We start from the raw sequence: 16,033 nt of genomic DNA, 5'->3' as shown, positions 1-16,033 counted from the left end.
TATACTGTACTTTCAGATGAGGTGTTTGCCTTGTTTTTGTCATTTTAAGCAGGCTACTGTCAATATCTCCCCTACTCCTGTTAATTGCAGTTATGTTATTTTATTTTTTAAAAAATTTTTATTTAAAAATTTAAAAATTTTGTTTTAAAGCAGAGGCTTTAACCCACTGAGCCACCCAGGCACCCCTGCAGTTATTTTAATTAAATCATTTCTTCTCCCACAGTCCTGTATTAGGGATATGCTGTGTGGTAAAAGCAAATGACTTTCCTGAAGTCGTACAGAAAAAGGGACATGCATGTAAATCTGTTAGAGACCTTGTCTAAGAGAGTGTGCTAAGATTGTCATGCTGATGGATCAATCCAGGAAACATTCTGAGGGAGGGTCGGTCTTTCAGTATATATTTGCAATACTTACTATTACCTACTTCTCTAGACCATAAATACAGGTAAAGCGTCTGAGGTTTAGTGATTCTGAGAGTAAAAGAATAACAATAATAACTGTGAATATTTAAAACTTGCATTCTTGGGGCGCCTGGGTGGCTCAGTGGTTTAAGCCTCTGCCTTCGGCTCAGGTCATGATCTCAGGGTCCTGGGATCGAGTCCTGCATAAGGCTCTCTGCTCAGCAGGGAGCCTGCTTCTTCCTCTCTCTCTCTGCCTGCCTCTCTGCCTACTTGTGATCTCTCTCTGTCTATCAACTAAATAAATAAAAAATCTATTAAAAAATCATTAAAACTTGCATTCTTGGCTGCTTGAGAAGAAATGCAAAGTACAATGCAGGACAGCCATACAAAATCCTTTCAAACAAGTGGAGTAATAATAAATACATCAATAACAAAATAGCTAAGAACTTGTTTAGAAATACTTTTTATTGCTAGACTTTTTTCTCTTCCTCTTGATTCATAGAATTTACATTTCTCCTTTATAGCATTTGCCGGATTGAGAGTGAACAATGTTCAAAAAAGAAAACAGGTCTATCTGTGTAACTATGAGCTGAAACAATCAAGTGATTTTTTTTTTTCAAAGAAATATGAGTCACTGTTCAAGTGGCTAAGAGAATATGGGAGCAGATGCTGAAATAATAAACATCTTGCATTATTTCATTTAGAGGAAGCTGTATAAATACCATCATAAAATAAAGTACTTGGTGCACTCAGAAATATGTCATCCTCAAACAAATGCCTTTTTTATTGCTAGCAGGAAGAACACAGATGGCTTGGTCTGCTCATTTTGGTATTTATTAAAATAAATTTACTAAAGAGCAGGTAGGTGCCTCATTATTTTCAAGATACATTCAGTGTTGCAGAAATATACTGAAATGTCTTTCATAAAGGCTGCCCAGGACCCGCATGACATTGTCATCTATTATGAAGATGTTGGAAAGAAAAATTATTTTTTCCCAAGTAATTCTAATAATCAGTATGGTTAAAATATTTTGACATTTTCAAATGGCACTAAGGTGAGAAGTACTAAGAAAAGTTTAAGGAATAAGTCACCTTACTCATTCATTCATTATTACCAAAAAAAAGACAGGATTATTTATTTTAAAACTTTCACAGAGTCACAGGCTTAAAGAGGATTTTTTTCAGTTTTTATAAGGAAACCAAATCTGTGGGGGAAAAAAAACTTCCGTTGCCCTTCTGGCTTGTCAGTGTTTCAGTATTGCTATGACTAACAACCTTGGTTAAAAAAAAAAAAATGCTTTTTTACTTTTCTCATAGGTGTATCTTTCAACATTATATCATCATATCTTTGATTTTTAATAAGTTGTTATAATACATCTAGGTAATTTTTATTATTTTACTTAAAAAATAATGCCACTTTTGAAAATAAATGTACAGAAAAAAAAATAACAAACTGGTTGCTTCAGAGCTTTAATCCACAAAGTTTTCCATTTCTATCCTGGGAAAAATAAAGCAATAGTTGATAAAAATGCACTGTTGAAAATAAGAATAGTTGAATAATAAATCACAAGTATACTTCAGTTTGAGTTTTTTTTAGATAATTGCCTTTATTCCCCGTTTTCAAGTAAATGTACATACTCAAAAACAGTTCCTATATTTTATGCTCCTGGGATTTGAAATGCAGTAGTCACTAAGAAAAAAATTTTTCAAGTGCATATTAGAGAGCATTTGTAGTACAAATAATTCTGCATAATTATCATTGCTTTAGTAATTTTTTTTTGAGCCAAGGATTATATTAAGTCATTTTATATTAATAATTAAATCTGATATAGTGTAGATTTAATTTCTTCTTGTCTATCTATGAAATAGAATAATCATTCTTAACAGTCTGAATATATGCATTTATTTTCTTTAGTGTATTTGTTGAGCAATAACACAATTTTGAAAGAATTATAATGTGGTGCTTCTGATTATTCTTTAAAAATCTTATAGAACTTTCTCACTTTCCTCAAGGTTTTCACTTCTGAGATCAGTGGTTTTCCCTTTTAATACTACTACCAAATGTGTATTTGATGAATGGCTCATAATATCTTTCCAATGGTGGTAACATGGCCTTTGATGATTGAATGTATATTTAAAAACATCTGTTCTGAGGTAGAAGTTATACATTACTGAGCAGTTTTAATCCATTGTTAATTCAGAAACTCCCTATATAGCCTCTAGGTTTAGAAATGCATGCTCACGAAAGAAGATTTAATGTAACTTTGGTACCTGTCTGCTCTGGTGGTTATGTCCTTGCAGATCCAAAAGCATACTCTGCGTTGTAGAGTATTATTTTACAAAATGTTAAGTGTCATCTATTAGAGGTGAAAATATAGGTTTATTTAATTTGACTTTTCTAAATTTAAGTTAAAAAATTGTAAGGCCTTTCTCTAGAAGAAAATGAAATGTAAGTAAGGGTGGGTTTGTTTGTTTTCCACTCATTTTTTTTGTTATTTAAAAGGCTTTTTTCTTTTATATATTTAAATTCCAATATAACTAATGTACATTATATTAGTTTCAGATATACAATAGTCATTCAATAATTCTATTATTCAGTGCTTATCATAAGTGAATTCCTAATCCCCATTACCTGTTTCACCCATCCCCCACCCACCTATTCTCTGCTAACAACTAATTCTCTAGTTAAGAGTCTGTTTTTTTTCTTTGCTTGTTTTTTTAAAATTCTTTCTTAAATTCTAATTTAAAAAAAAATTCTACATATAAGTGAAATCTTGTGGTATTTCTCTTTCACTGAGTTATTTTACTTAGCATTATTCTGTCTATTTTACCATGTTATTACAAATGGCAAGATTTCATCCTTTTGTATGGCTGAGTAGTATTTCATTATATACACCACCTCTTCTTTATCCATTCATCTATCAATGGACACTTGGGCTGCTTCTTTATTTTGGCTCTCTAATACTGCAATAAACTTTGGGGTGCATATATCTTTTTAAAATAGTGTTTTCACATTCTTTCGGTAAATACCCAGTCGTGGAATTACTGTACTTTATGGTAATTTTATTTTTAATCTTCTGAGAAGTCTCCATACTGTTTTCCACAATGGCTACACCAGTTTGCATTCCCATGAGTAGGGAAGGGTTCCTTTTTCTCCACATCCTCACCAACGCTTGTGACTTGTGTTTTTCATTTTCACCATTCTTGCAGGAGTGATGTAATAAATCATTGTGGTTTTGATTTGCATTTCCCTGATGATGAGTGATGTTGAACATCTTTTCATGTATCTTTTGGCCATCTGTATATATTCTTTGGAGAAATATCTGTTCAGTCTTCCCATTTTTAATAGGACTATTTAGGGATTATGGTGTTGAGTTGTATGAATTCTTTATATATCTTGGATATTAACCCATTATCAGATACATCATTTGCAAATACCTTCTCCCATTCAGTAGATAACATTTGTTTCGTTGGTTGTTTCCTTTATTGGCATAGGTTTTATTTTGATGTAGTCCCAATAATTTATTTTTGCTTTTATTTCTTTTGTCTTAGGAGACATATTAAAAATATTTTTGCTACAGCTGGTAACAGAGAAATTGCTGGAGCTGCTCTCTTTTAGGATTTTTATGGTTTCAGATTTCATTTAATCCATTTTGAGTTTACTTCTATGTACAGTATGAGAAAGCAATCTAATTTCATTCTTTTGTATGTAGCTATCTAGTTTTCCCAATATCATTTGTCAAGAGATTGTCTTTTTCCCTTGTGTGTTCTTGCCTCCTTTGTCGAAGATTAATTCACCGTATAATCATGGGATTATTTTTGAGCTCTGTATTCTGTTTCATTGATCTATGTGTCTATTTTGTGCTATTACCATACTGTTCTGATCTTGACAGCTCTGTAATATATCGTGAAATCTGGGATTGTGATACCTCCAGTTTTGTTCTTTTTCAAGATTGCGTTGGTTATTCAGGGTCTTTTATGATTCCACACAAATTTTAGGATCATTTGTTGTAGTCCTGTGAGAAATGCTGTTGGTATATTGATGGGGATTGCATTAAATGTGTAAATCACTTCTAGTAGTATAGACATTTTAACAATATTTGTTCTTCCAATGTATGACCATAGATTAACTTCCCACTTTGTGTCCTCTTTAGTTGCTTTCATCAGCATTTATAATTTTCAGAGTACATGTTTTTCACCTCTTTGGTTATTTTATTCCTGGGTATTTTATTATTTTGGATGCAATTGTAAAAGGGATTGTGTTCTTAATTTCTCTTTCTGCTACCTAATAGAAATGTAACTGATATTTGTATATTGATATCGATATATATATATATATGGATTTTGTATCCTGTGACTTTATTGACTTCATTTATCAGTTCTGGTAGTTTTTTGGTGGAGTCTTTAGATTTTTCTATATGTAGTATCATGTTATTTGCAAAAAGTGAAAATTTTATTTTTTCCTTACTAATTTAGATGCCTTTATTTCTTTTTCCCTTTTTTTTTTTCTTTATTACTTTGTCTTGTCTAATCGCTGTGGTTAGGAATTCCAACACTATGTTGAATAAAAATGGTTAGAGTGATATCCTTGTCTTTTTCCTTGGGGAGAAGCTCTCAGTTTTTCACCATTGATGATGATATTAGCTGTGGGTTTTTTTATATGTGGCCTGTTTACATTGAGATCCCTCAAAACCTACTCTGTTGAAGATTCTTATCTGGATTTGTACATTGTCAAACACTTTTTCTGCATCTATTGATATGATCATATATCATACTGATTGGTGAATATTGAACCACCTTTGCATTTGAGGGATAAATCCCACTTGATCATGGTGAATACTTTTTTTTAATGTATTGTTGGATTTGGTTTATGACTGTGTTGTTGAGAAATTTTGTATCTATGTTCATCAGAGATACTGGCTTGTCATTCTCTTGTTTTATAGTATCTTTATCTGGCTTTGGTATCAGGATAGTTCTGGCCTCATAGGATGAATTTGGAATTTTTTTTCCCCTTTTACTTTTTTAGAATAGTTTAAGAAGAAAAGGTATTAACTGTTCTTTAACTGGTTGAATTTACCTGTGAAGCCATCTGGTCCAGGACTTTTAGTTCTTGGGAGTTTTTAAATGATTGATTCAATATTATTGCTGGTTATAAGTCTGTTCAAGTTTTCTATTTCTTTCTACTTAAGTTTTGGGAGATTATATGTTTGTAGGAATTTATGCATTTCTTCTAGGTGTCCGATTTGTTGGCATATAATTTTTCACAATAGTCTCATTTAGTTTTGAGTATTTCTGTGGTGTTGGTTGTTTCTTGTCTTTTATTTTTTATATTGTTTGAGTTTTCTTTCTTTCCTCCCTGGCCCTTTTTTGTGAGTCTACCATAATGCTTCTCAGTTTTGTTGATCTTATCAAAGAACCAGCTCCTAGTTGCACTGATCTGTTGTAATGCATTGTGTGTGTGTGTGTGTTTAATTTTCTACTTCTTTTCATTCTACTTTAGTAGTTATTATTTCTCTTCTTCTGCTGGTTTTGAGTTTTATTTGTTTTTTTTCTAGCTTCTTTTAAGTGTAAGGTTATTATGTAGTTTGAGAATTATCTTGCTTCTCAAGGTAGGCCTGTATTGCTTCTCTCTTAGATCAGCTTTTGTGGTATCACAAGAATTTTGGGTTTGTTGTGTTTTCATTTTCATTTGGGTTCACATATTGTCTGATTTGCTCTTGATCTCTTGGCTGACCCATCCATTTTTTAGTAGCATGTTATTTAACCTCCATGTATTTTTCTTGTTTCCTGATTTTTTTCTTGTGGTTGATTTCTAGTTTCATAGCATGTGGTTGGAAAAGATGCATAATTGTTGACTTTTGTTTTATGAACTAAAGTGATATATTCTGAAGAATATTCCATATGCATTTAAAAAGAATATGTAGTCTGCTATTTTAGGATGGAATGTTCTCAATATATCTGTTAGATTCATCTGGTCCACTGTGTCATTCAAAACCACTGTTGCCATGTTGATTTTCTGTGTGGAAGATTTATCCATTGATGTAAATGGGGTGTTAAAATCCCCTACCATTACTGTATTACTATCAATTATTTCCTTTGTTTGTTAATAGTTGCTTTGTGTATTTGACTGCTCCCATGTTGACTCGTAAATATTAACAATTGTTATAAATTTCCTTCAATTGCTTCCTTTATGATTAGGTAGTGTCCTTTTCTGTATCTTATCTTTGTTCTGTATCTTATCTTTCTGTATCTTATCTTTGTTTCTGTATCTTATCTAAGTCAGTCCTTTTCTGAATTATCTGAAGTCTGGTTTTTTTGTTTGTTTGTTTGTTTTTAATTTTGTTTTCCAATATGTCTATTGGTACCCTAGCTTTCTTTTTACTTCCAGTTCCATGGTAAATGTTTTTCTGTCCCTTCACTTTCATTCTGCTTGTATCTTTAGGTCTGAAATAAGTCTCTTATAGGCAGCATATGGATGGGTCTTGATCTTTTATACATTCAGTTACCCTATGTGTTTTGATTGGAGTGTTTAGTCCATTTACATTCAAATAATTATTTTCTTAAAGATTTTTATTTATTTGACAGACAGAGAACACAAGTAGGCAGTGAGGCAGACAGAGAGAAAAGAAGGGAAGCAGGCTCCCTGCTGAGCAGAGAGCCCAAAGAGGGGCTTGATCTGAGCTGAAGGGACCATGACCTGAGCTGAAGGCAGAGGCTTTAACCCTCTGAGACACCCAGGTGGCCCATTCAAATAATTATTGATAGGTATGTGCTCATTGCCATTTTGCTACTTGTTTTATGTTTGTTTTTGTAGTTCCCTGTTTCCTTGTTTTCTTGGTCTCTTTTTTCATGGTTTCATTGCATTTTTTAGTGATATAGTCAGATTGTTTTCTATTTTTGAGCATCTATTACTGTTTTTTAATTTGTAACTACCTTTAGGGTTTATATATAACATCTTATACATACAGCAGTCTATATTGATAGCCACTTAAGTTTGCACAGATTCTAATAGCACCAAATTGTTACCCTACCCCCTAAGTTTTAGGTACATCATGTCATACTTCACAACCTTTTTATTTTGTGAGTTCCTTGACTGATTTTTAGAGATGTACTTGATTTTACTGCTTTTGTGCTTCTTCCTACTTTTCTTATGGCTACTTAGAGTCTTTCTTTTCACTCAGAGAATAATCCTTTAACATTCCTTATAAGCCTGGTTTAGTAGTGATAAATCCCTTTAACTTTGTTTGTCTGTGAAAATCTTTATCTCCCCTTCTATTCTGAATTATATTATATTGCTAGATAGAGTATTTTGGGTTGTAGGGTATTTGTTTTTGTTTTCTTTCAGAACTTTGAATATATCACTCTACTTTCTTGAAGCCTGCAAGGTTTCTGCTAAAAAAATCAGCTGATAGCTTTATGGGGTTTCCATTGTATGTAACCTTTTTCTTTTCTCTTGTTGCTTTTAACATTCTCTCTTTATCAGAACAGACGACCTTGGACTGATTTTTGGGGGGTCTTATTGTGCCTCCTGGATCTGGATTTCTGTTTCCTTCCCAGATTTGTGATGTTTTAGTTTTGTTTCTTCAAATAAATTTTCTGACCCCTTTTCTCTCTCCTTTCCTTTTGGGACCCCTATAATGCAAATGTGTTTTATGTTTGATGGTATCACTGAGTTCACCTAATCTAAACTCATTTTTTATTCCATTCTTTTCTTTTCTGTTTACCTGGGTTGCTTTCCATTACTTTATCCTCTAGGTTGCTGATCCATTCTTCTGCTTCCTGTAGTCTACTATTTATTCCAGCTAGCGTATTTTTAATGGAATTGAATTGAATTTTAAGGTCCATGTCCCTCCAGCATATGTTCTGAGATTCATAAATAAATCTTCCCATATATTCTGGCCATTTTCCAAACTGATTCTTCTATGTTATGTCTAAATGGGGTTGTTCATTAGACTGTCTCTTTAAGAGTGGAAACTCACTTTACTATTGCCTTCAACTCTCCCAAAGCAGAGCATCATTTTAAATTTCCTTGTGTCAAGCATCACTTGTAAATACTCATGGAGTTAAGCTCCTCTGGTTAGCAAAGACAAATGTTAGAGGGATTCATCTTCCCGGTGCAGATCCCTTGTGCCTTTTGCCTGAGGTGGGGTCTGCTCCTCTCCCTTCCCCATGCTTTTGTGTCCCTCCCTCCTAGAGACAACCTCATGTGTTGTAGTTGTCTGACTATATCGACCCTCTCTACCTTTTTTCTGTTGTAGCCTCTTGTCTAGCTGTGGAGAGTTTGTTCTGCCAGTCTTTGGTTCATCTTCTTGGTTATTTAATCAATGTAGGGGGGTTATCTAGGTGTATCCATGGGAGGAGGTGAGCTTAGGATCCTACCATTCAGTCATTTTCCCAGAAGCCTTTCTACTCCTTGAGGTTCCAAATATTTTCTTTCTATGAAATAGAATATTTCCAAATATTTTCCAATCTATTCATTGGATAGACAAAGGTATTTCCTCATTCATTTGCAGTTTCATAAGACCTGAAATAATTCTTTATAGAGGAAAGCCCTTTACTAGATTTATTTAACCAATAAACTAGGAAAAAAAACAAAAGTAGTTAACAATTAATAACAAAGAAGACCTAACAGTTGCAATGTGTTACACAATTCATTTCATTAAAGTAACAGGAAAATGAGAAGTTTCACTCAAATTGAAGCATCCCAAATATTTGAAACAATAAATTTTAAATATAAATAATTTTAAAAGGAAGTATAATAACATTAAATGAAATTAAAAAGTGAAGACGAAAGTAATAATCCAAATCTTATTTCTCTAAATGCCAAATAACATGTGGCTAAGGACTCTACAAATTTGCATTGACAGCAATTCTAAATGGTACTTAACCGTACACCTTTATTAGCACTGTGAAACATTTTTTTAAGTTAACACATTTAATCACTGTAAAAATATATCACTTATATTTTTATTTATTTAGTAACTACTATGATTGAGATATTGAGGATAGTAAAATGTATTCTTAGGAAGCTTTGTATGTTCTTTGGTCAAAACTAATTTTTCTGCAATAAAAATTTCTCCAAATATTTTTACTTCACTTTTTAAACATAATTATTTATTTTAAGATAATGATAAATTCATAGGAGAAAGAAGAAATAATATGGAAATAGGAAATAATATGAAAATCCAATATACCCTTTACCCAGTATCTTCCAGTGATAACATCTTTTATTACCAGGATATAGACATTGATATAGTCAGGGTAAAGAACAATTGCCTCATCATCACAGGATCCCTCACACTGCCATTGGGTAACTACACCCACTTCCTTCCCACAACAACTCCCTTATTAACCCCTGGGAACACTTAATCTGTTCTACATTTCTACAGTTTTGCTATTTCAAGAAGGGGAATCATACAGCAGGAAATACTTTGTGATTGACTCCCCCCCCCCAGCTTAATTCTCTACGGTCTTATCCAGAGTGTTTTGTTTTTTAATTTCTTTCATTAATAGTATTCCATGGTATAGATGTACTAAAATTTGTTTAAGCATTGACTCATTAAAATCCATCTAAATTAATTCTAGATTTGGGCTATTACAAATATAAGATATAAATGAAACAAAGAGGGCGCCTGGGTGGCTCAGTGGGTTAAGCCGCTGCCTTCGGCTCAGGTCATGATCTCGGGGTCCTGGGATCGAGTCCCAGATCGGGCTCTCTGCTCAGCAGGGAGCCTGCTTCCTCCTCTCTCTCTCTGCCTGCCTCTCTGCCTACTTGTAATCTCTCTCTGTCAAATAAATAAATAAAATCTTTAAAAAAAAAATGAAACAAAGAGTAGAAAAATAATATAGAGAATTAATGAAACCTAGTGTTATTTGAAAACATTAACACTGACAAAGTTCAGGTAGTGGGATTAAGACAAAAAAAGATTCAAATGATTAAAATCAGAAATGAAAGAGGAGACATCACTATGAAACTTATAGAAATAAAAAGGATTTAAGAGAATACTATGAACAATTAATATGCCAACAAATTAGACAGTGTAAATGAAAAGGACAATTTCCTACAAACAAACTACCAAAATGATTCAGGAGGAAATAGAATATTGGAACATATCTTTAACAAGCAAAGAGATTGAACCAGTAATTTAAAAACCTCACAAGTAAAAGAAAGGCCAGTATCAGATGATTTCCCTGGTGAATTTGACCAAACATTTAAAGAAGAATTAAGAACTTTTCTTCTCACTTCTCCAAAAAATTAAAAAGGATGTAATAATTCTTCTTTTTATTCTATGAGGTCAGCATTACCCTGATATCAAAGCCAAACAAAGACATCACAAGAAAACACACACACAATCATGTACAATGATTGTACATGTACAATAAACTACAGTCCAATATCCCTAATGATGAAGACAAAATTCTTCACCAAATTAAAAATGAATTGTATGCTATGACCAGATAGGATTTATTACAGAAATGCAATGTTGGTAAAACATACAGAATTTGGGTAAATTGGAAGGGTTGTGAACCATGAGAGACTATGGACTCTGAAAAACAGTCTGAGGGGTTTGAAGTGGCAGGGGGGTGGGAGGTTGGGGTACCAGGTGGTGGGTATTATAGAGGGCACGGCTTGCATGGAGCACTGGGTGTGGTGAAAAAATAATGAATACTGTTTTTCTGAAAATAAATAAATTGAAAAAAAAAAGAAAAAAAACATACAGAAATCAATGGAGTATGCCACATTAACAGAATTAAAGTGAAAAACTCACAGTTTTCTTAATTGCAGAAAAGGCATTTGAAAAATCCAACATCTTTCTTGATAAAAGCACTGAGAAACATAAAATATGAAGGAACTTAAACCTAATAAAGGGTAATTATGAAATATTCACAGCTAAGATTATCCTCAGTAGTGAAAGATGATGTTTTCCTCCTAAGATCAGGAATAAGACAAGGATATTCTTTTTCATCACTTTTATTCAACATTGTATTGGACAATTTATCCAGAGCAATTTGATAATAAAATAAAGTTTGAAATAAGAAATAAGAAAGTAAAACTAACTGTAGTCTCTCATGATATGATCTTATAGGAAATCCTAAAGAATCTATGTAAACTATTAGCATTCATAAATGAATTCAGCAAAATTGCAGGATATAAGACAAACATGTAAAAATCAGTTCTATTTATACACACTAGCAATTAAAATACAAAAAAGAAATTAAGAAAAGAATTATATTGATAATAACATTAAAGATAATAAAACCCTTGGGGAGGTATGGACACAAGAAAAATGGGTCAAAGGGAGGAGGAGCTACAGGCTTCCAGTTATGGAATGAATAAGTTATGGGAATAAAAGGTACAGCATAGGGACAATAATCAATGGTATTATGATAGCATTGCATGGTGACAGATGGTAGGTACACTTATAATCACTTATAATCATGATATAACATATAAACTTATCAAATTCTTATGTTGTACACCTGACAGTAATGTAGAATTGTGCCAATTATATTTTAATAAAAAATAATAAGAAAATAACCTATAAAACTTTTAGAAAAAAACAAATCTCCATGATGTATTTGGCAATAGATTTTTAGGTATGACACTGAAAGCACAGAAACAAAAGAAAAATAGATATCTTGGATGTAAAATTAAATATGCTTGTGCCCCAAAGGATAATATGAAGAAAGTAAAAAGTATACTGAATGGAATAGAATTATTTACAAATAATATATTTGATTAGAGTCTAATACCAATAATTTGTAAATAATTCTTAAAACCAATTTTAAATAAAGAGAAAGAATCTAGTTTTTAAATGCGCGAAGGATTTGAATAGACATCTCTCCCAAAAAACATGAAAATGGTCAATAAGCACATGAAATATCGTCAAAGGTAGTCAATAGGGAAATACAATTCAAAAGCACAAGGAAATACCATTCATTAAGATGGCCAAAATCAAAAATAAAAATGGAAAATAGCAATTGTTGGTGAAGATGTGGAGAAATGGGCATCCTCATATATTTCTGGTTGGAATATAAAGTGTGGAAAACAGTTTGATGTTTCTCATTAAGTCCAACATAGAATACCATATGACCCAACAATTTCATTCCTAGGTATATACTCCAGAGAAGTAAAAACAAGTGTTCAAAAAAATTGTACATGAATGTTTATTACAGCATTATTCCCACCAGCCAAAAAGTAAAAACTTACTAAATGTCCATCAATATAAATATAAAGATAAATGAATAAATAAAATGTGACTTAATTCATAGAGTAGACTGTTTTTCAACATTTAAAATGAATGAATTCTAATACAACCTGGATAAATCTTAAAAATACATGGTAGCCATTTGTATGTCTTCATTGGAGAAGTGTCTTTCATATCTTCTGCCCATTTTTTGAAGTAGTTATCTGTTTTGTGTGTGTTGAGTTTCAGGAGTTCTTTATAGATCCTGGATATCAACCTTTTGTCTGTACTGTCATTTGCAAATATCTTCTCCCATTCCTGTCCCATTCTGTAGGTTGCCTGTTTGTTTTGTTGACTGTTTCCGTTGCTGTGCAGAAGCTTTTGATCTTGATGAAGTCCCAAAAGTTCATTTTCACTTTTGTTTCCTTTGCCTTTGGAGACGTATCTTGAAAGAAGTTGCTGTGGCTGATATCGAAGAGGTTACTGCCTATGTTCTCCTCTGGGATTCTGATGGATTCCTGTCTCACGTTGAGGTCTTTTATCCGTTTCGAGTTTATCTTTGTGTACGGTGTAAGAGAATGGTCGAGTTTCATTCTTCTACATATAGCTGTCCAGTTTTCCCAGCACCATTTATTGAAGAGACTGTCTTTTTTCCACTGATTTTTCCTGTTTTGTCAAAGATTATTTGACCATAGAGTTAGGGTCCATATCTGGATTTCATATCATATGGTTTCACTTATTTGTGGAACATAACAAATAACATGGAGGACATGGGGAGATGGAGAGAAGGGAGTTGAGGGAAATTGGAAGGGGAGATGAACCATGAGAGACGATGGACACTGAAAAACAACCTGAGGGTTTTGAAGGGGCGGGGGATAGGAGGTTGGGGGAACCAGGTGGTGGGTATTGAGGAGGGCACATATTGCATGGAGCACTGGGTGTGGTGCAAAAACAATGAATACTGTTATGCTGAAAGAAATTAAAAAATAAAATAAAATAAAATAAAATAAAATAAATACATGGTAAATGAAAGAGGCCGGACATAAAGGGTCAAATGTTGTAAAATTCATTTCAAGAAATATCTAGAATAAGTAAATCAAAACAGAAAGAAGCAGATTGGTGTTGCTAGGAACTAGGTTAAGGAAAAATAGGGAGTGACTGACTAATGAGTATGAAGTTTCTTGTTGGGGTGATGAAAATGTTCCGGAAATGGATAGTGGTGATGGTTATAGAGAACTGTGAATGTCCTAAATACAATAGAATTGTACATTTTTAAATTATTAAAATGAATTTTGTGTATTATAATATTTTGAATATATTTGTATGTCTATATTTGGATTTTCTGTTCCATTGATCAGTTGCCTATTCCTAGTCTAGATTACTATAGCTATATAAAAATCTTGATATAGAATATACTGATTTCTGCTACTTTATAGTTCTTGAAATTTGCTTCAAATATTCTGGTTTCTTTATCTCTCCATTTATATGGTAGAGTAATCTTGTCTATTAAAAAAAAAAACTTACTGGCACGTTGACTGTCTTAACAGATGCAGAAAAGCATATGACAAAATTCAACATTGTTCCATATAAAAATTCTTACCAAATTGGGTAAAGAGGAAAGGTACTTCAGCATAATAAAGGCTGTATATGGCAAACCCACAACTAACATAATATCAACAGTGAAAGGCTGAAGCCTTTTCTTTAAGATTAGGAACAAGACAAAGGTGTTTCCTTATTACATCACTCCTATTCTACACAGTACTGAAAATCCTAGCTGGAGCTATCGGGCATGAAAAAGAAATAAAAAGCATCCATATTGGAAAAGAAAAAGTGAAATCATCTCTGTTTGAAGATGACATAACCTTATATATAGAAAACCCCGAAAGAGTCCACTAGAAAAGTTAGAACTAATCAACAAATTTAGTAAAGTTGCAGGACACAAAAATCAATGCACAAAAATTAACTGCATTTCTATACACTAAAAATGAAAATCTGAAAAAAAAATAAAACCATCTCATTTACAATTGCTTCAAAAACAATAAAATATTTAGAAATAAATTTAACCGAGAAGGTGAGTGATTTGTACACTGAAAACTGACACTGATGGAAGAAACTGAAGGAGTTATGGACAAATGGAAAGAAACCCTGTATTCATGAATCAGAAAAATTAATATTGTTAAAATGTTTGTAATTCCTCAAAACCATCTATAGAGTTAATGCAATTCCTATCAAAGTTCCAGTGACATTATTCACAAAATAGAAAAACAACAACAACAACAACTTAATATTTGTATGGAGCCACAAAAGATTCTAAATAGACAAAGAAGTTTTGAGAAAGAGGAACAAAGTTAGAGGCATCACACTTCCTGATTTTAATCTTTTATTTTATTTTATTTTTTAAGATTTTATTTGTTTATTTGACAGAGATCACAAGTAGACAGGCAGGCAGAGAGAGAGAAAGAGGGAAGCAGGCTCCCTGCTGAGCAGAGAGCCCGATGCGGGACTCGATCCCAGGACCCTGAGATCACGACCCGAGCCGAAGGCAGTGGCTTAACCCACTGAGCCACCCAGGCACCCCCAACACTTCCTGATTTTAAACTGTATTACAAATGTATCAAAATAGTACTATAGTCATAAAATCAGTCACACAGACCAGTGGAATAGAATTGAGGGACCAGAAGTAAACCCATGCATTTATGATCAACTAGTATATGACAAAAGAGCAAGGACACTCTGAGGAAAAGATCTTTTTAGTAAGTGACCCTGAGGAAACTAGGTATTCATATACTTTAAAAGAATGAAACTAGACCCCTACTTACACAGCTCACAGTAATTAAAATGTATGAAAGACTTAAGTATAAGACCTGAAGCCATAAAACTCTTAGAGGAAACCATAGGAAAAACTCCCTTACATGGGCTTGGCAATATTTTTTGGATAGGAACACCAAAAGCACAGCATCAAAAGGAGGAAAAAAAACAAAAACAAAAACTGGTGGAAAGTAGTTTCTGAGTCATATATATTTATCTTTTAAAGACCTTGCTTTTCTTTTTTCATTAATTCTGTGTGCTTATTAGCTGATAATTTAAGCTTTGTAGCTATATATTGCTGAAAATGACAAATTTGTCTCATTTTCAAAACTCTTTTAGTTCTTTATCTCATTTTATTAAAATGTAAATATCATGACAATTGCGAAGGTTTAGATTCTTTTTGTATTCCTCATTTGTTAAGGGAAGATATTTAAAAATTATTTGTGAACATAATGATGGCTATTGTTTTTAGGTCACCATTGTGTTAAATTAAGAAAAATATTTTCTAGGGGCGCCTGGGTGGCTCAGTCGGTTAAGCCTCTGCCTTTGGCTCAGGTCATGATCCCAGGGTCATGGGATCGAGCCCCGCATCGGGCTCTCTGCTCAGCGGGGAGCCTGCTTCCCTCTCTCTCTCTG

The sequence above is a fragment of the Neovison vison genome, chromosome 11 (genome assembly GCF_020171115.1).
Source record: "Neovison vison isolate M4711 chromosome 11, ASM_NN_V1, whole genome shotgun sequence".
NCBI classification, from domain to species: domain Eukaryota; kingdom Metazoa; phylum Chordata; class Mammalia; order Carnivora; family Mustelidae; genus Neogale; species Neogale vison.
This window is presented reverse-complemented; position numbering follows the sequence as displayed.